Genomic DNA, 22,193 nt, shown 5'->3' with positions numbered 1-22,193 from the left:
ATAACTTTTTTTCTTGCAGTTTGACGCAAGAGAGAAAAAGAAACAAAGAATCAGATCAGTATTCGCTCATGACAACTTGTCATTCTATTCTTAGAATAATAACTCTCTGTCTGATTCATGATAAAACTGGTGAGAACATGTGTGAGAGGATTCAACCTCCATCAGGTATTCCTCACGCTCGAAATAGATTTCACAACCCATCACTGAGAAGACATCTTTCTTTATCAGAACTTTATAACTCACTGCAGCAGTGATGCTGCTCCCTCTGTGGACCAGGTGCCAAAATGCTGCGCGAGCAGTGGCGTTCTTTTTGTAAATCTAAATGACAAAAACGAACCTATGAATCCAGTACTGTATATGTGTATATCCTGATTTTTGGGAAGAAACCAAAGCTAATGAGCCCTACATATTGTCATACAAGCATGGCATCCTGTTACCATAGTAACATGCCAGCGCTGTTTCTGTGGTAACACGTGTTGGATTGACCCGCCTGGCAGACATCATGGGAACTAGTTGAATGGTGACATCTTCCCTGCAGCCATTCTTGTCTTCGTGTCTGTGTAATTTTACTGTTACCATGACGGCTTAGTGCTGTGATGGTAAGTTAAGATGCCATAATTTGTCTCCCATGAGCCTTTGCTCTGCATGCATCGTGTCTGTGCTCAGCTGTGTACACTCGCTTGATCTTTGGGAGCTACTTTTTTCACATTTCACTGTTTTGTTGTTGAGGCAGCGCCCACACGAAATAATAATACTCAAAGTAGGCTCTGTGGTATTACATATTATACAACTAAATGACTGCAGTTGTTTGTACGCTGCAATCAAAATGAGTTTGCACTCCTTTGAAGCATCAGCCCTCCCATCCCTTTGTCCTTAATCAAGAGCTAAGTGGGCTTTTCCATCAGGACCCTCTCTCCGTGATTTCCTGCTTTCAAATGTCCGACAGGTCGTCTTAAGTCAGCACTGTAAGGCGGCAACTCCTCCTCCTTCAGACATCTGTATTATTGAGAATAAATTTGATAATGAAGGGTCATGTAACAGCATCACTGATTAGGGGACATCTGAGACCACATCTTTTCCTGTTCCAATGCAAAATCAAATTAAGGTGCCTACGAGCAGGCTCATAAAAGCGTGGTTAAAAAGATTAAGACGAGCACTGTTTGGATTCTACTTTTTAATGATAAATTGGATAATGAGCCATTTGATAGCATATTTTCTTCTCAGTGGTGCCGCAAACTGAGAGCAGGTTTCCTGGAGGACCCAGCAGCGAGCATATTATCACAACCACTTTAATCACAAGGCATGATAATGAGGAGGAAACGCAGCAAATTTATGTCAAATATTATGATCACAGCTCAGAAAGCCTCAAAAAAATATGACAAGACAATCATCTCACAGCTTCACTCCTCTTGAAATTGTATTAGACAGAAGATCATTTCAGGTCAGCCTTATTTTGTGGAGCATTATTTTTGTGTGGGCGTACTTTGGAAAATAAACAGTTTTGTCTCTGCCTTGAGCCAATTTATGAAATAGAGGACAAAATGTAGCAGAACAATCAAATATATGCAGTGCAGGAAGCGGCCTCTAAAACGTGTTCCTTGGAGCTAATTCACCTACTGTTGAATCTTTGCATGAACCAAGTGAAGACATGTGAAAAGGGAAAACATGGGAAAGAGAACGACATAATTCCTCTTGCTGTCAGTGAAAAACAACTTAATTCAGTCTGTTTGTCAAAGTATTAGCAGCGAAGTGTTTTATCTAAATCTGTCTTTCTACTAAATATTGACACTGTTTAGAAAAATCCTGAAACAAGTGAGACTCTGGGGAACAGAATTACCCCCCATTACTGACACAATAGTTACGTTTATTTTTGGAAGACGGCAAATGAGACACAACACAGCGCTGCACAGACAGAGAACAGCTAAATGGATTTAAATTTTTGATCATTTTATTTTCAACGACCAAGTTTAATAACTAATTCTACAATTTGATATATTTGAATATGTGACTTGAAGCTTAGTGAATAGTGAATTACACAAGGCTCAGGTAAATTAGGGCAGTCATCTTTCAGCAAAACTAGTTAAGCTGCTGTTACCTTCTTTCTCCATCATAGTTGAATTTAGCTCTTGCCTCATCTATACAGGTTAATCCATTGAATTACTAAAATAATGGAATATCAAAATTGTTTTCCACATTACAAAAAATGGGTAGGAAAAAGTGCAGGGTTGCTTGCCAAGAGCTTGCATGCTCGAGAGGCTGTTTTCTTGGACATTCTACATTTGTAATAATAATAATAAAAACTCATATGGTACAACAGATGTCAGGTCCTCATTGACAAAACTAATAACTAAATACAGCCTTGCAACTGAATCTTTCTCAACAATATGTTGTGTGTGTGGCTCACTTCATATATCTTGAGAATATTGTTTATTCAATATGTATGTATTGAGTAGACTTTAACAATCATCATTTCTCAATATCGCAATGTGACAGAAGAGTCCGTGAGCAAGTTTGAGTTAGGGGTCAGAGTGAGTTCATGCTTTATGAGAGAGTACATCGATTTACAGAAGCCAATGGAGTGGAGGCACGGAGGCTAACTCAACATACCAACAATCACGTATACACGAAATACACATAACAGAATAACAGAAGCTGGTGAACTGTAACGTCAGTCCACCACAAGATACTGGTCGGTGCAGCCAAACCTGTGTATAGACACGCTATGTAATCTTGCTTAAACCTAACTGTACAGTATTATATATATTTATTGTTATTACACTATATATTATATATATATATATCCCATTGGCTTCTGTAAATCGATGTACTCTCTCATAAAGCATGAACTCACTCTGACCCCTAACTCAAACTTGCTCACGGACTCTTCTGTCACATTGCGATATTGAGAAATGATGATGTTAAAGGCTGCTCAATACATACATATTGAATAAACAATATTCTCAAGTATATGAAGTGAGCCACACACACACAACCTATTGTTGAGAAAGATTCAGTTGCAAGGCTGTATTTGTTATTAGTTTTGTCAATGAGGACCTGACATCTGTTGTACCATATGAGTTTTTATTATTATATTAAATGTAGAATGTCCAAGAAAACAGCCTCTTGAGCATGCAAGCTCTTGGCAAGCAAACCTGCGCTTTTTCCTACCCATTTCATGTAATGGGGAAAGCAATTTTGATATTCCATTATTTTAGTAATTCAATGGATTAACCTGTATAGATAGGCAAGAGCTAATTCAACTATGAGGAGAAAAAGTAAAAGCAGCTTAACTAGTCTTGCTGAAAGATGACTACCCTAATTTACCTGACCCTTGTGTAATTCACTATTCACGTGGTTAAGCTTCAAGTCACATATTCAAATATATCAAATTGTAGAATTAGTTATTAAACTTGGTCGTTGAAAATAAAATGATCAAAAATTTAAATCCATTTAGCTGTTCTCTGTCTGTGCAGCGCTGTGTTGTGTCTCATTTGCCGTCTTCCAAAAATAAACGAACATGTGTATAATGGGGGTAATTCTGTTCCCCAGAGTCTCACTTGTTTCGGATTTTTCTAACAGTGTCAATATTTAGTAGAAAGACAGATTTAGATAAAACACTTCGCTGCTATACTTTGACAAACAGACTGAATTAAGTTGTTTTTCACTGACAGCAAGCGGAATTTGTCGTTCTCTTTCCCATGTTTCCTTTCAATGTCTTCACTTGGTTCATGCAAAGATTCAACGTAGGTGAATTAGCTCCAAGGAACACGTTTTAGAGGCCGCTTCCTGACATGCATATTTGATTGTTCTGCTACATTTTGTCCTCTTTTCATAAATTGGCTCAAGGCGAGACAAACTGTTTATTTTCCAAAGTACGCCCACACAAAAATAATGCCCACAAAATAAGGCTGACCTGAAATGATCTTCTGTCTAATACAATTTCAAGAGGAGTGAAGCTGTGAGATGATTGTCTTGTCATATTTTTTTTGAGGCTTTCTGAGCTGTGATCATAATATTTGACATAAATTTGCTGCGTTTCCTCCTCGTTTCATGCCTTGTGTTAAGTGTTGTGATAATATGCTCGCTGCTGGGTCCTCCAGGAAACCTGCTCTCCGTTTGCGGCACCACTGAGAAGAAAATATGCTATCAAATGGCTCATTATCCAATTTATCATTAAAAAGTAGAATCCAAACAGTGCTCGTCTTAATCTTTTTAACCACGCTTTTATGAGCCTGCTCGTAGGCACCTTAATTTGATTTTGCATTGGAACAGGAAAAGATGTGGTCTCAGATGTCCCCTATCAGTGATCTGTTACATGACCCTTCATTATCAATTATTCTCACATATACGATGTCTGAAGGAGGAGGAGTTGCCCCTTAAGTGCTGACTTAAGACGACTGTCGGACATTTGAAAGCAGGAAAACACGGAGAGAGGGTCCTGATGGAAAAGCCCACTTAGCTCTTGATTAAGGACAAAGGGATGGGGGGCTGATGCTTCAAAGGAGTGCAAACTCATTTTGATTGCAGCGTACAAACAACTGCAGTCCTTTAGTTGTATAATATGTAATACCACAGAGCCTACTTTGAGTATTATTATTTCGTGTGGGCGCTGCCTCAACAACAAAACAGTGAATGTGAAAAAAGTAGCTCCAAAGATCAAGCGAGTGTACACAGCTGAGCACAGACACGATGCATGCGAGCAAAGGCTCATGGGAGAAATTATGGCATCTTACTTACCATCACAGCACTAAGCCGTCATGGTAACAGTAAAATTACACAGACCACGAAGACAAGAATGGCTGCAGGGAAGATGTCACCATCAACTAGTTCCCATGTGTCTGCCAGGCGGTCAATCCAAACGTGTTACCACAGACAGCGCTGGCATGTTACTATGGTAACAGGATGCCATGCTGTCTGTATGACAATATGTGGGCTCATTAGCTTTGGTTTCTTCCCAAAAATCAGGATATACACATATAGTACTGGATTCATTTTAGATTTAAGACGCCCATGCTCGCAGCATTTTGGCACCTGGTCCCCAGAGGGGCGCACTCACTGCTGCGTGGGTCTAAGTTCTGGAGTGTCTTTCTCGTGTGGGTTGTGATCTTTCGGCGTGGGTACCTGATGGGGTGAATCCTCTCACACACTGTTCTCCCAGTTTTATCATGATCGGGAGTTTTTTCTAAGAATGATGCCGTTGTCATGAGCGAATACTGATCTGATCTTTGTTTCTTTTCCTCTCTTGCGTCAAACTGCAAGAAAAAAAGTTATTTTACAGCTGATTTGATATCAGCAGAACCTCCATAATAGCAACGACAGGGTTCATTCACAGTGTGTTCTGTTTCATTGAACTCATTCGATTTTTTCGGTGGAAGAACTGATAATCAGGTGACTCATTCAGTGTGTGCTCGCTGTGCTGCTAGCCTTCACGCTCTGATCTGATGGCATTCATTTCGCACTTGTTTGAAGTGTTACTGAAATGTTACTAGGGCAGACCTCATGAGAGTGCCTTGTTTAATAAAAGTGACTGTGCTCATTCAGACATGAGGCTGACCCGTTAAATTGCTGTTCACATTAACGTAACCAGGTGCATGTCTGACAGAGACTTCCGCTAGACTATTAACTTGGTTCAAAAGTTGAAAATGTTTTACTTTATGCAGCAAAGAAAGATGAAATTCCACAGTGATTGCCAATGGTAGAGACATTACAAAGTGCTGCGTCCGTGGGCAGAGAGTTTAGTGTTTACCTGCTGTGGATACATCTGTGTCTGTGGAGGAGGAGATCTTTAATGTAGTTTCTTTTGTTCGCTCTTGTCTCCAAGATTACAGAAACATACAAAAACGTTGACAGGTAGGCAATTTTCTCCCCCTTTCTCTCTTCACTGTCAACTACCAGGAGATGCAACAGGCCTCAATTAGTGTAAAACAGAGTGATGAGCTTCAGAAACAACTTTTGGTACACAGGACAAATTGCTCAATTAACCTTGCTCTCTGAATAAATTTAGACAAAAACCAAAAAGAACGAGCCCATAACAGTGTCACGTGGCGGCCTTAGTAACAGCAGCACTGTGTGTATGTGTGTGTCTAACCTGCTGGGAGAAGCGCTGCTGGGTCTGGATTGGTAGTGCTCCTCTGTCGTCACCCGGCGGCGCTGGCTACGGCTGCCCGCGGCAGCGTCTCCACCTCCTTGATGGCTTCCATGGAAACGCTTTGGGGGAGCACTTGGAAGAGTGACGTCACGTACATGATGACACTCTTCTTGTCCGGGTGAGGCACAGCCACATCTGAAGGGCAGAGAGAGAGAAGGTGATTTTTAAATTCACGGATAAGCCTCTCGAGATCGAGACATTTATATTCACATAAACAATTCTCCCCAACCCCAACAACACATCCTGAAGAGACAAGGGAGAAGAGCAATAGAATCATACAGAGAGGGAAAAACTTTTAGACTGAAATAATGTTTATAAGTCTGTGTATAATATCTCTCTGGTTAAGTAAAAAAAAAAAAAGCATCTTAGACTTAGAGAAAGACGATGGCTTTACTAGTCACCATGTTACAATAAATAAGTACTTGGTGATGCTCAGGGTTAGTCAATCTGCACAGAGCAGCTCAAGCTGGCAGGAAGCCCGCTGTGTTTTACAGTATCCGCAGGTGGAAAAACTAAACACTGACCCTAGATAGGGCTTTTCATGTGGTTTGTGGTTTCACCCACTTAGTCTCACCTTCACGTGCTTATGGCTGAGCTCTTTTAAAGAATTTTTAATCATAATCCAGTGATTCGTTTAATGTTTTAAATTGTCAAATTTGCTATTTTAATGATTTTAAATGACATTCTGATGTTTTTAATTAAATTTCTTCTCTTTTTATTTTTTATTTCTATTGCTATTGCTTGTCTTAATGTCAAATGTTTTTCCTTGCCTCTGTAAAGCACTATGAATTGCCTTGTGTACGATTGTGCTATACAAATAAACTTGCCTTGCCTTGCCTTGCCTCATGCTGGGAAGGAAAGGTTGAAACGAGGGGTCTACAATCTGCCACTGCACTACTAGATGCCACTAAATCTTACACACTGGACCTTTAGAAGTCAATGTTTGTCTTGTCTTCACTGAATATTTTGCCTTTTGGCGTCTGCCCTGACAAAAAATCTGACAAAAATTGACATGACTTCAGAAATTAACATTTTATGACATATTATACTGAATTATTCAGAAATAATTGTCAGAATAATTAATGACAATATCATTGTTGCAGCCCCCAGAAAACAAAATAGAGATCTCAGTTTAAGAGTTATTAAAATGAGATGGAGCTTAAGATGAATATAAGGACGTGACAGCCACTTAAAAGCATCAATGTGCTGTAGGGTGACGCAGTGAGGCGTCCAGCTGCAAAAAAAAAAACATTTGAGTCATTTTTTCTTTGCGCTCATGAATAACTGTCAGCCCTGTTAAGGCTGCTTTTTATTCCCGAAGCATCAGTGTGCGTCATCGCCTGCCTGCTCTGAATCCCACAGCTAAATTAAGTCCGAGCAACTTTTCCAGCAGGTGCAGAAGAAACATAAGAGAGCGATGGTTTGAGGAAGGGTGGCCAAGAGCCCGTGGCCGGCCAGTCAGCCCAGGGCGGAACTAATAGACAGATCACAGTGGGGCTGAGACACTTACAGATAAATGCACACATAAGAGCTGAAACGCAGATAGAGAGAGGCAGGGAGAGAGGGGGGAGCTGAGGGAAGAAAAAGAGACGGAGTGCTAATGAACTGATGGTTAACAGAGTGTGTTGGAGTGAGGTCAGCTCATGACTGTAGGAATAATGAACAGGAGAAAGAAGGAAGAGGGACGGTAATGGAGGAAAAGAAAACCAGAGAGATGGAGGGAGAAAAGTCGCCAAACAGAGATGAGTGTGTGCCAAGAAAGATGTGTGTGATAGATAGATAAAGCTGGAGTCATATTTTTGGGCCGTGGAATACTGATTTATCAGCATCGCAGAGAAATCTGAGGATGTTATTATTTGTCTGAGGAGACAAACAGCCCATAAATAAAGCCCACCTCTGCAAGTGTGTGTCTAAGTGTGTACACCCCCCCCCCCCCATCCCTCACTTGTGTAGTCCACGTGGACTACATCAAGTGAGGGATGGGGGAGGGGGGGGGGGGGTGTACACACTTAGACACACACTTGCAGATGGTGGCTTTATTTATGAGCTGTTTGTCTCCTCAGACAAATAAATAACATCCTCAGATTTCTCTGCGATGCTGATAAATCAGTATTCCACGGCCCAAAAATATGACTCCAGCTTTATCTATCTATCACACACATCTTTCTTGGCACACACTCATCTCTGTTTGGCGACTTTTCTCCCTCCATCTCTCTGGTTTCTTTTCCTCCATTACCGTCCCTTCCTTCTTTCTCCTGTTCATTATTCCTACAGTCATGAGCTGACCTCACTCCACACACACTCTGTTAACCATCAGTTCATTAGCACTCCGTCTCTTTTTCTTCCCTCAGCTCCCCCCTCTCTCTCCTGTCCTCTCTCTATCTGCGTTTCAGCCTCTTATGGTGTTCATTTATCTGTAAGTGTCTCAGCCCCACTGTGATCTGTCTATTAGTTCCGCCCTGGGCTGACTGGCCGGCCACGGGCTCTTGGCCACCCTTCCTCAAACCATCGCTCTCTTATGTTTCTTCTGCACCTGCTGGAAAAGTTGCTCGGACTTAATTTAGCTGTGGGATTCAGAGCAGGCAGGCGATGACGCACACTGATGCTTCGGGAAATAAAAAGCAGCCTTAACAGGGCTGACAGTTATTCATGAGCGCAAAGAAAAAATGACTCAAATGTTTTTTTTTTTGCAGCTGGACGCCTCACTGCGTCACCCTACAGCACATTGATGCTTTTAAGTGGCTGTCACGTCCTTATATTCATCTTAAGCTCCATCTCATTTTAATAACTTCTTAAACTGAGATCTCTATTTTGTTTTCGGGGGCTGCAACAATGATATTGTCATTAATTATTCTGACAATTATTTCTGAATAATTCAGTATAATATGTCATAAAATGTTAATTTCTGAAGTCATGTCAATTTTTGTCAGATTTTTGTCAGGGCAGACGTCCAAAAGGCAAAAATATTCAGTGAAGACAAGACAAACATTGACTTCTAAAGGTCCAGTGTGTAAGATTTAGTGGCATCTAGTAGTGCAGTGGCAGATTGTAGACCCCTCGTTTCAACCTTCCTTCCCAGCATGAAGGCAAGGCAAGGCAAGGCAAGTTTATTTGTATAGCACAACTCGTACACAAGGCAATTCATAGTGCTTTACAGAGGCAAGGAAAAACATTTGACATTAAGACAAGCAATAGCAATAGAAATAAAAAATAAAAAGAGAAGAAATTTAATTAAAAACATCAGAATGTCATTTAAAATCATTAAAATAGCAAATTTGAACAATTTAAAACATTAAACGAATCACTGGATTATGATTAAAAATTCTTTAAAAGAGCTCAGCCATAAGCACGTGAAGGTGAGACTATAGTGAGGTGAAACCACAAACCACATGAAAAGCCCTATCTAGGGTCAGTGTTGAGTTTTTCCACACTGGGATACTGTAAAACACAGCGGGCTTCCTGCAGCTTGAGCTGCTCTGTGCAGATTGACTAACCCTGAGCATCACCAAGTACTTATTTATTGTAACATGGTGACTAGTAAAGCCATCGTCTTTCTCTAAGTCTAAGATGCTTTTTTTTTTTTTACTTAACCAGAGAGATATTATACACAGACTTATAAACATTATTTCAGTCTAAAAGTTTTTCCCTCTCTGTATGATTCTATTGCTCTTCTCCCTTGTCTCTTCAGGATGTGTTGTTGGGGTTGGGGAGAATTGTTTATGTGAATATAAATGTCTCGATCTCGAGAGGCTTATCCGTGAATTTAAAAATCACCTTCTCTCTCTCTGCCCTTCAGATGTGGCTGTGCCTCACCCGGACAAGAAGAGTGTCATCATGTACGTGACGTCACTCTTCCAAGTGCTCCCCCAAAGCGTTTCCATGGAAGCCATCAAGGAGGTGGAGACGCTGCCGCGGGCAGCCGTAGCCAGCGCCGCCGGGTGACGACAGAGGAGCACTACCAATCCAGACCCAGCAGCGCTTCTCCCAGCAGGTTAGACACACACATACACACAGTGCTGCTGTTACTAAGGCCGCCACGTGACACTGTTATGGCTCGTTCTTTTTGGTTTTTGTCTAAATTTATTCAGAGAGCAAGGTTAATTGAGCAATTTGTCCTGTGTACCAAAAGTTGTTTCTGAAGCTCATCACTCTGTTTTACACTAATTGAGGCCTGTTGCATCTCCTGGTAGTTGACAGTGAAGAGAGAAAGGGGGAGAAAATTGCCTACCTGTCAACGTTTTTGTATGTTTCTGTAATCTTGGAGACAAGAGCGAACAAAAGAAACTACATTAAAGATCTCCTCCTCCACAGACACAGATGTATCCACAGCAGGTAAACACTAAACTCTCTGCCCACGACGCAGCACTTTGTAATGTCTTACCATTGGCAATCACTGTGGAATTTCATCTTTCTTTGCTGCATAAAGTAAAACATTTTCAACTTTTGAACCAAGTTAATAGTCTAGCGGAAGTCTCTGTCAGACATGCACCTGGTTACGTTAATGTGAACAGCAATTTAACGGGTCAGCCTCATGTCTGAATGAGCACAGTCACTTTTATTAAAAAAGGCACTCTCATGAGGTCTGCCCTAGAACATTTCAGTAACACTTCAAACAAGTGCGAAATGAATGCCATCAGATCAGAGCGTGAAGGCTAGCAGCACAGCGAGCACACACTGAATGAGTCACCTGATTATCAGTTCTTCCACCGAAAAAATCGAATGAGTTCAATGAAACAGAACACACTGTGAATGAACCCTGTCGTTGCTATTATGGAGGTTCTGCTGATATCAAATCAGCTGTAAAATAACTTTTTTTCTTGCAGTTTGACGCAAGAGAGGAAAAGAAACAAAGAATCAGATCAGTATTCGCTCATGACAACTGCACACTTAGAAAAAACTCCCTGATCATGATAAAACGTGGGAGAACAGTGTGGAGAGGATCACCCCATCAGGTACCCACGCCGAAAGATCACAACCCACACGAGAAAGACATCTCCAGAACTTAACCCACGCAGCAGTGATGGCGCGCCCTCTGGGACCAGGTGCCAAAATGCGTGCGAGCATGGCGTCTTAAATCATACAATGAATCCAGTACTATATGTGTATATCCTGATTTTTGGGAAGAAACCAAAGCTAATGAGCCCACATATTGTCATACAACAGCATGGCATCCTGTTACCATAGTAACATGCCAGCGCTGTCTGTGGTAACACGTTTGGATTGACCGCCTGGCAGACACATGGGAACTAGTTGATGGTGACATCTTCCCTGCAGCCATTCTTGTCTTCGTGGTCTGTGTAATTTTACTGTTACCATGACGGCTTAGTGCTGTGATGGTAAGTAAGATGCCATAATTTCTCCCATGAGCCTTTGCTCGCATGCATCGTGTCTGTGCTCAGCTGTGTACACTCGCTTGATCTTTGGAGCTACTTTTTTCACATTCACTGTTTTGTTGTTGAGGCAGCGCCCACACGAAATAATAATACTCAAAGTAGGCTCTGTGGTATTACATATTATACAACTAAAGGACTGCAGTTGTTTGTACGCTGCAATCAAAATGAGTTTGCACTCCTTTGAAGCATCAGCCCCCCATCCCTTTGTCCTTAATCAAGAGCTAAGTGGGCTTTTCCATCAGGACCCTCTCTCCGTGTTTTCCTGCTTTCAAATGTCCGACAGTCGTCTTAAGTCAGCACTTTAAGGGGCAACTCCTCCTCCTTCAGACATCGTATATGGAGAAATAATTGATAATGAAGGGTCATGTAACAGATCACTGATAGGGGACATCTGAGACCACATCTTTTCCTGTTCCAATGCAAAATCAAATTAAGGTGCCACGAGCAGGCTCATAAAAGCGTGGTTAAAAAGATTAAGACGAGCACTGTTTGGATTCTACTTTTTAATGATAAATTGGATAATGACCATTTGATAGCATATTTTCTTCTCAGTGGTGCCGCAAACGGAGAGCAGGTTTCCTGGAGGACCCAGCAGCGAGCATATTATCACAACACTTAACACAAGGCATGAAACGAGGAGGAAACGCAGCAAATTTATGTCAAATATTATGATCACAGCTCAGAAAGCCTCAAAAAAAATATGACAAGACAATCATCTCACAGCTTCACTCCTCTTGAAATTGTATTAGACAGAAGATCATTTCAGGTCAGCCTTATTTTGTGGGCATTATTTTTGTGTGGGCGTACTTTGGAAAATAAACAGTTTGTCTCGGCCTTGAGCCAATTTATGAAAAGAGGACAAAATGTAGCAGAACAATCAATATATGCATGCAGGAAGCGGCCTCTAAAACGTGTTCCTTGGAGCTAATTCACCTACGGTTGAATCTTTGCATGAACCAAGTGAAGACATGTGAAAGGGAAACATGGGAAAGAGAACGACAAATTCCGCTTGCTGTCAGTGAAAAACAACTTAATTCAGTCTGTTTGTCAAAGTATAGCAGCGAAGTGTTTTATCTAAATCTGTCTTTCTACTAAATATTGACACTGTAGAAAAATCCGAAACAAGTGAGACTCTGGGGAACAGAATTACCCCCATTATACACATAGTTCGTTTATTTTTGGAAGACGGCAAATGAGACACAACACAGCGCTGCACAGACAGAGAACAGCTAAATGGATTTAAATTTTTGATCATTTTATTTTCAACGACCAAGTTTATTAACTAATTCTACAATTTGATATATTTGAATATGTGACTTGAAGCTTAACCACGTGAATAGTGAATTACACAAGGGTCAGGTAAATTAGGGTAGTCATCTTTCAGCAAGACTAGTTAAGCTGCTTTTACTTTTTCTCCTCATAGTTGAATTAGCTCTTGCCTATCTATACAGGTTAATCCATTGAATTACTAAAATAATGGAATATCAAAATTGCTTTCCCCATTACATGAAATGGGTAGGAAAAAGCGCAGGTTGCTTGCCAAGAGCTTGCATGCTCAAGAGGCTGTTTTCTTGGACATTCTACATTTAATATAATAATAAAAACTCATATGGTACAACAGATGTCAGGTCCTCATTGACAAAACTAATAACAAATACAGCCTTGCAACTGAATCTTTCTCAACAATAGGTGTGTGTGTGTGGCTCACTTCATATACTTGAGAATATTGTTTATTCAATATGTATGTATTGAGCAGCCTTTAACATCATCATTTCTCAATATCGCAATGTGACAGAAGAGTCCGTGAGCAAGTTTGAGTTAGGGGTCAGAGTGAGTTCATGCTTTATGAGAGAGTACATCGATTTACAGAAGCCAATGGGATTATATATATATAATAAAGTGTATAACAATACAGTATTAGCTCTAAAATAGGCATCTAAATCAATAAAGTAAACATAGTGATGTATTTAATATTTGGTTTTAACTGGTATAGTTTGCTCTCCCTGCATTAATAAATACTGTCCTGAATCAAAAACTAATGAGTCAGTAACAGAATTAAAAGTAATTGACCATCAGCTGAGTTCATATTCCCAAACCTGAGATTTCAAATGAAACTTTGATTCAGCTCTGTCTAACCACCATCCATCTGCCCTTCATCCATCCGTTTTGTAGCCACGTATTCAGGTTAGTCTCAGAGGCAGCCGGGCAAGCAGATGTTCCTTTCCTCGCCAACTTCCCCTGCTTGTTCCAAGGCATGCTGGGAGATGTAGTCACCTTTCAGGGTGGAGTCTCCCATCTCATCTCTCAGCACTGAAAGCGAGCACTCGTGAGCTTGGAATGAAAATGGACTACTGAATTGAGACAGAACCTGTGAATGAAAGTGCTATTAGGAATCGAATCACAAGTCACAAATGAGATCCACCTGCGCTGACCTTTAGAGCTGAGTTAAGCTGAGTAGAGACATGCATCGCGCTGGATCGCAGCAAGATGGAGTGAGCTTCCTGGGAGTAATGACTGGTAATATATTATCTCACTCAGTTCTCAGTTTAATGGCCACATCAACCCCTCCCTCATCAGCCCTCTGTCTGAGGGTGGAGAGTTGTGCAGACTGCACACCTTTTCCTTCTGGGAGACAGACAGAAGAGACGGAAAGATGGACGTAATGGAGAAAGTGGAAAAGAAAGGCGTCAATTTTGAAGAAAGGATAAGAGGGGAAAGAGAGAAAGTGGGAAGGTATAAAGATACAAAGATGCACAGAAAGATGGAGAGGTGGAGAGGGGGGGGAACAAAGAGTGAGATGGAGCAGACAAATGGGAGTGCGAGGAACAAGTCGATGGCATAAAACGAGAGACGGAGAGGAAAGACGGGAAGGGAAAAAAAAGACTTACTGACAGCGGCATTATCTGCCACCTCCCTCATCTGTCATCATCAAAGCGGTGCTGTCACCACCTCCTACATCAACACCATGCTACCACCACCTGGACTCGGGGAGGAAGAGACACTTTTCATGGAGGACAAAAAAGCAGGGAAATTGTTAAAGACAATTGCTTAAAAGTAGACAAAACAAGCTTTTTCTGTGACATTATCTGAGGCGTGCTGATGCAGTGAAACCCCACCTGTCTGCTGCTCCAAGCAGTTGAAAACAAATGCTAAGATTTACTTGCCAGGAAGCGTTTGATCCGGCACTAGGTCGCCTCTGGCTGTCTGCTCTTTACAGCGAGAAAAACACCTAATCCACCTTGAAAGAGAAAAGGGGAAACAGTGAGGGGTAAAACTGGCAGAGAAAACCATGACAGGTGAAGAGATGGAAAGAAGAACATAGGAGAGGAGTGAGATGGGTGATGGAGGTGAAAAGGGGAGATTGATAGAGAGGGAAAAAGGCCGGAGACAGGGAGAGATTAAACTTTTATGATGTCTGTGGTGAATGGTTGACTTGGTTTTAGCGGGGTAGCGGCTCACCCGGCTCTCATAGAAAAGAGGCATCCTGGGAACTCAAACAAGTGGGAGGATCAGTCGTCAATTAAAAGTTATTTGTCTGTCCAAATAAGAGCTCAGCGCCTTGAAATGTGACTCCTGTACAGTTTGACTGCAGTGTGAAACCTTCTAATGCACACTCAGATTTTAACACCACTAATGTTATTCTAGTGTCACATTTATGAGGGTTTTTTAGTAAAAATGTTCTGTTCTTTTATTTTTAAAACAATATCCCTGTGCACAAAGCCGGCTCCACCTCGACTGACTGAGCCAAAAAGTCCTCCAAAATGAAATGACAAAATACATGGCTGTGTTGGTCCAGTGCCCTCTAGAAGAAGGTTTAAGAAACATTGTGGTTTGAGCTTTAGTGGTTAGGTTTGGGAACAAGTGCAGTCGTGATTAAAAGAAACTGCTTTGGCTGTCGGCTGGACGCAGGAAATCAACCACTCTGACCTCGTCCCTACACAAGCTTTGTCATCCTTTAATAAGTCATACCACTTCATCTTTGCTCACAACAGAAAGGAGTCATCATTGCTTTGGGCCAATAACTATGACTTGAACACTTTCACTGTCACTTGAACTTAAACAGATGTTGTTGTTGAACATTTGCTGAAACTAGGGCAACTGTGAGGCTACTTCAGTTCTGGTGAAACTCGTCACAGATCGACAAAGAAAGATGACCTGGATACTGAGAACCTTCACAGACGACGGATTATGTTTATTTTTCACAGGTGGACAGTCTCCTCTAGGCTCATGTTCACAAACTGCTAAAAGTTAGATTTTGGCATAAAATATATTCAAATGATTCAAGAAATAGAATTGTCAATGAGAAATAAAATGGCATTAATGTACAGTAATACATATTTCAGATTGGGTAGTTTTAGCTGCCTCTTGTAAGCTGTTACATGGAAGCATATTTATTTCATATGTCGTTTCTCAGAGCAGGGCAACTGGGCAACTTTTCCAAGAAAACCAATTTACTCAGATGAAATTAGAAATATTTTTAATATGTCTGAGAAACCATGGCTCTTTGGATTTTCATATTGTTATTGGCACAGACTGATGTATTCAGGGATTGCCTCCGTCTTTGATAGATAAATATGTGTTAATAAACATGAAGAGTACTAAACTTATCTTCACTTAAGACTCTAGACACCCGACTGAGGACTATTTTATCAAATTCAAGAGGCTTCATCTAACCTGTGTTTTGCCAACATTAATGACTCATTAGTGGACTGGATTTGATAAGCAGTCTTTTTAAATTTTTCATCATACATACAGTTGAACCATTTGGAGAGCGTGCAGATTATCACCCATGTATAATAATGTATTACAAACAGCAGAAAGAGTGATTTAGTGTGCAGCGCACCTACACTGCTCGTGAACATTGTTTTCCTGGTACTTTATCACGGCTGCCAAAAGCTGCAGCTCTGCACTCCCAACAGATCCCAGTCTAAATGTCAAAGTACTTCTTTTACTTCCTCCTAGTGTACAGCTGCATACGTCATCTAATTGTTTCATTACTTGCATGTTAATCACGGCTCTTGTTAATCGATGTTCAGCATTTTGCTCTTGCCGAGCGTTATATGAGAAAATGATGCCACTCATATACCGGAGTTAACTATGGAGCTATATCTGGGAATCAATTACTTTAGCTTAGCAGAAAGAATGAAGACTGACTCTGTCCAGAGGTGACAAAATCCACAGCAACTTATCGCAGCTCAATAATTAACACTTGTAGCTTCAATTCAATTCAGTTTTATTTATACAGCGCCCAATCCTAACAGAAGTTATTTCATGACTCCATACAGAGACTGGTCTAACCTGAACTCTTTATAATATTATGTACACACTGTTGAACCATTCCTTTAAATAAATAAAGACTATTTAACTGTTTAATGCTTGGCAATAATCAACTAATTAGTCATTACTAACTAAAAATAGATATTTGTGCTTGTTGACTAATCAGGCTCTTTTGTTGGGGTTAAGGATATTGTTACCATCAGTAGCCAGCTAGAAAATAAACACAGGAATGAACAGATGCACCAACTAAATGGTAAATGGACTGTACTTATATAACCTTTCCAGTCCTCCGACCACTCAAAGCTCTTTTACACTACCTCATCACCCATTCAACACTGATGGCATTGGCTGCCATGCATGGTGCCAACTGCTCATCAGTTTGAGGAGCTTACCTTCACACACATCACACACTGATGCTCAGGCGTCCGGAGCAATTTGGGTTTCAGTATCTTGCCAAGGACACTTGGACATGCAGCTGGAGTGTTAGGGGTTATTATTAGTGGATGACCCGCTCTCCTCCTGAGCTACAGCCGCCCTGTCAGCTAAGAAATAACAACCTTAAACTCTAAAGTTCTGCCTGGAAGAGTGTAACTACTACTTGCAACTACTACCACAACTTTTGTCAACTAAAAAAGTAAAACAACCTATCTGAAATCTCAAGTTCAACTCACAGCGTTCTCATTGTAAACTCTTAATGAGAGCTCATGAAAGTTAAAAGTCAGTCAGTTGTTTGCTGGCCAATAAGACAGATGATGGTAAATTGCTGAGGACGCAGTTTCACAAGAGCTCTGCTGCTAGTTTGGAATAAACTGCGAGTGTGAAGCAGGATGTCGATCCCCGAACAGACCAGCCACCTCCACTCCTGCAGAGAAAACCAAGTAAAACGGTGACTTTCAGCCAACGCAAAGAGAGTCAGAAAGCTGTTGGTGTCTCGATGGGTGTGGTCATCTGTGGTGGAGCTGCTCACACAACATCAGCTCTGACCTGCTACTGTCTGTTATTCATTCTGTCCGCATCTTCTGCATAACACGTCTGTCTGTCTGTCGCTCTCCTCTCTCTCATGTCTGCATTATCTGTAGCTGGGTTTCCATCCATGGATTTTAATCAAAGTAGGTCACATTTGAACACGGAATTTCTAATCGGATAATTCCTGTTTCTTGATCTTTAAAAAAAAACATAATCAGCAATAACATTTAGGTACTATATTTCAGGTTTTTGACGATAAGTATTTCTATTTTATGCTACTTAAACTTCAGATCCACTCATTTATTTTTGACAGCCGACTATGTTCAAAAGTCCAATTTTTCTTTTGAACAGTGAACATAATTTCTGTATTCAATTATTTATTTCCAACATTTTCGGCTGATTTCACTGCGAATGAACTTTCAAATGATTTTCTAAATCAGTTTTTTCTTATTCTGCAGCTTTTTAGAACTTCAACTCAGTTATAGACAGACATGCCTTTTAATATGTGGGCAGGTTTCAAACAGTATATAAAGTAATTCAAACTAACTCCACCGTGACAAACTACAGCAGTAAAAAGCTACTTACACTTAATGCATCAGCGTTAACATTCCAGCTGCCGCTCCGGCACAAGATGAAATAATAATCTCAAACATTTGCTAACATTATCCACACATTATCTAATGGACATATCAGACCAAGTAAAACCTCTGAGTGTATCGCCCTGAGCAGCGATGGGTTTTACTGCTTTTATAGGTGAGCTTACAACAACATTTTGTTAACTGATTAAAATGCTTCAGTGTCACATTAAGAGATAAAACAGCTCATTAGTGACTTTGAGTTTAAAGGAATGTTGTTAGTCCTCCACCAGCTCTCTGAGTTGTATAAGGTCCCTGATACAGCTTTGTTTATTGCAGCATTTCTCTGTTTTCATCTTCAAGAGAGCATGAAATATGGCAACATTTAGAACGTTTTGCTGAAACCAAAGTAAATTACTACTCGCCCAATATTCATTTGAGACGTTCCATTTTTCTCGTAAATGTGCTTTTGACACCCTGGTGATAGAACACACCCCATCTGTATTTTATTTTTTCATTCATGCCGTACTGAAAGTCACCTAAAATTAGCTTGACATTTGGATGGAAACAGAGCATGTGTGATATCATGTTTCTTTTTTCTCCTCTTTTCTGCTTCTCTTTCTCGTCCTTCATCTTAATTTCTCATCACTCTCTCCCTGCACACTCTGTCCCATTTTCTTGCCTTTTCCTTCATTTTTCTGCTGCTTCTCTGTATAATTGCGCTCTGGATCTTTCGCTCTGTGTTTTGCATTCTTTCGCCTCTCATTCTTCCTCTCCTTTCCCTCCTTCTGTCCTATTCTCTCCATCTCTCCTCAGATCACAGTGAGTGTGGCTCAGGGGCGAGTGCGGAGTCCCTCCCCTCAGCCTCGCTATAAAAGCTAGGCTACACCCAGGCTGCATAGGTCAAGTCGCCCGAGCAAAAGAGGAGGCGTTTTACGATCAGGTCCGTGTCTCGCAGTGCTAACACTCCACGCCAAGTGTCCATCTGTCGGAGCAGGTTTTGTCTGCCCCTGTTGTCTGTGGTTACTGACAGAAATGTCCTCCCATACCAAGTCTGCCATGGAAAAATCTTCCTTATTCAAGTTCTGTGCCCTTGTACCTGTGACAAGAGAAAACACAGTGAATGAATTATTTGTGGTGAATTAAAAAAATCCATTTTGAGACTGATTATGAAACTATGGGACTTGTTGAGTTGGACATGTTTTGTCTTGTGCTTGTCAATCACATGTTTAATTTCATTCATGTATTGTAATTTGCTTTTGATGTGATTTATTTTAACAATCCTTGAGTTTTTTTTTTGTTTTTTTTTTTTTTAGCTGATCTGAGCCGAGCACCATTAATAAATCAAATAAAACTTCTAGTATTACAGCTATTTACTTTCCTGATAGAGAAGATCATTGCCACTCATATCTTCAACTGCGGAGCTATAACCAGAGGTAGTTAGGGGAAGGGAGCTAGTACATAAATAATCTGCCGCACCTAAAGCTCACAATCATTGTTCATACTATGTTTAATTTGTGCTCAGTAACCAGTCGTGGTTTATAGAGGAGTTACGTGCTGTAACAGTTCTCTCTGAGACTCTCGGGACTGACGTACTGATGCCATGTTCACATCATATGTTCAGTCTGTAATTACGAGCAGCCCAGTGACAGTCACCAAGTTCTACTTTCAAGTCTGAGGAATCAAGAAACAAACATCTGAAAACATCTGCTACTTGGTGAAATGTGTGAATAAGAAAATATTAACAACCGTTCCAAAAATATGTAACATGTCCTAATATCAGCAGGCATGCTTTCAAGCATGTATATAGCATTGTCATCTTAATAGGTGAAAAACACAAGGGATATTTCACAAGTGAAGTATTAGAAATGAGATTTGTTGTTTTTCCAACAGTATTTTGAGCTCTGCCCTCTTCAATCTGAGATTTCTCTACTAGTTTTATCATGTAACCCCCTGTAAAACCACACCTGTGGGTTTTTCATCTCTGCTTGCATTAGGGTTCAATAAAAACACACAATGTGTTAATTAGTGAGCTTTAGAGGTGTGTGGTGTGTGTATTTTTGAACTTTTGAACAAAGTCAAAGCAAGCTGTTCTCAGTTTGCCAGTCTCCGTGCTTTAAACTCGACTAATTGGTGCTGGCTCGAGCTTCAGTTTGCAATAAACATGAGAGTGGTATGGATCTTTCAATCGACTCTTAGCAAGAAAGTAAATAAATGTATTTTCCAAATATCCAGTAAAAGAGGTTAACGTGCTTTCTCTGTTAGTTTCTGAACACTCTATCTAAACTCATGGTTTGAAACACAGTTTTCTGTGCATTCACCGTCTGGTTCTTACTCAATATGTCCTTTCTCATCCCAAACGACATTTCAAATGTTCAGATGTATTTCAAAGCCCATCACCCTGGGCTCCGTAACTAAATGTGCCCCATAATTTGCTCTGAATGTATTCAGAGACTGTGTCAAATATTTAATTGACAGCAGGTGCTTGACTCAACTTGGCTGGAACTAAAAGGCATCACAAAAAGAAAAGATAATTTGTCAGATAAGCACACCCACCGTTCTTTGAAATGCAGGATGTAAAGCAGAAGCTTGCATAAAACTCGGTCATTGCAGGCAAAGACTTCCTTTCTAGGATATGAGGAACAGGGTTGACATTTTACAATACTTTGTCTCAGTTTGCCTCAGTTAAATGTGTTTTTAATAGGACAACATGCGTAAAGGTAGGCTTTAGAGTAAAGAATGTGTTTTGGACTGTAGGCATTTATATATGCACAGATATTTCTGATTCTGTACCATCAGAACACATTTGTGATACAAAACAGGCACAAAAGAGAGAGCGGCGCTGACTGACGCTGGATGTGTATCAGCGCTGCGGATGGGCCTTGTGTATTTTTCCGGACTTATTACCAGAGAGAAGAAAGAGTGAGAGGAGGACGTGGAGCCGAGATAAAAAGAGAGAAGTTGTTAGTGTCCAGATCAGTAGCGAGCGCACAAAGAGAGATATGGCAAGAGAGAGACCCGGAGAGAAAGAGGACAAGTTGTTAGGTTGGACAAAGGCCCAGAACTGCTTGTCGGCACCAGTAATGGCTTACCGAAAAGGCCCTCTCCTCATCTCTCTCTATCATTCTCCGTCCCCCCACCTTTCTTTCATGTGCTGTTTTTTCTTCTACTCCTCTGTCTGCCTCCTTGCCCCCTTCTTCTCACTTTAACACACTATCTGTCTCTTTTTCCTTTCTTCATTCCCTCTACTTCTGTCTAACCTGACTCCTTTATTCCTCTGCGTCTCCCCACACCCCGCTCTACAAATCACACTCCACCTGTGCTGCCATCCCTCCCTCTCAGTTCCTAACTCCCGGGCAGGAGAGCTACAGCGGGGCCTCAGTCCTCTGCCTCCAGGTCCACCAGCCTGGAGAGCTATCAGGCTGCAGCTGGAGAGGTAAGATAGATACGGTGATCATAAAAAAAATGTTGTATATTTTATTTTTCACTCTTAAAAATGTCTTATTGTCAATGTGCTCACAGCCTGCACATTTTATTCTCTGTGTCATAGAGCTCCATCTACCTACACACACTGAGTTTATTTTGACCTCACACCATCCAGCTGGCAGAAATACTGTGGATCCACATAAAGGCACTGTTTTCCTCCTGTTTGAGTGACATGAATGGAAAACTACAGTGACCAGCTGTTGTAGTAATTTAATAAGCATTTTTTTAAATAAATAAAACTACATTATTTTGAGATATTTTGAAAGGTTAATGTCTTTTCATGGAAGTGTTGATCAGCAGACTTCTCCCTTAATTCTATTCATTTGAATTTGAAGGTGTTGACATGGC

General features: G+C 40.8%; 1 protein-coding gene across 1 annotated transcript in view; it reads left to right on the top strand.

Annotated features, from left to right (window-relative positions):
* dmd (dystrophin) overlaps nt 1-22,193 on the top strand; it is a 320,865-nt gene that overhangs the window by 147,546 nt on the left and 151,126 nt on the right. The gene's annotated exons all lie outside the window — the stretch shown is intronic.

The sequence above is a fragment of the Larimichthys crocea genome, chromosome XIX, assembly GCF_000972845.2.
Source record: "Larimichthys crocea isolate SSNF chromosome XIX, L_crocea_2.0, whole genome shotgun sequence".
In the NCBI taxonomy this organism is placed as follows: domain Eukaryota; kingdom Metazoa; phylum Chordata; class Actinopteri; family Sciaenidae; genus Larimichthys; species Larimichthys crocea.
The sequence above is the reverse complement of the archived record's forward strand: the minus strand, read 5'-3'. Positions and strand labels throughout refer to the sequence as shown.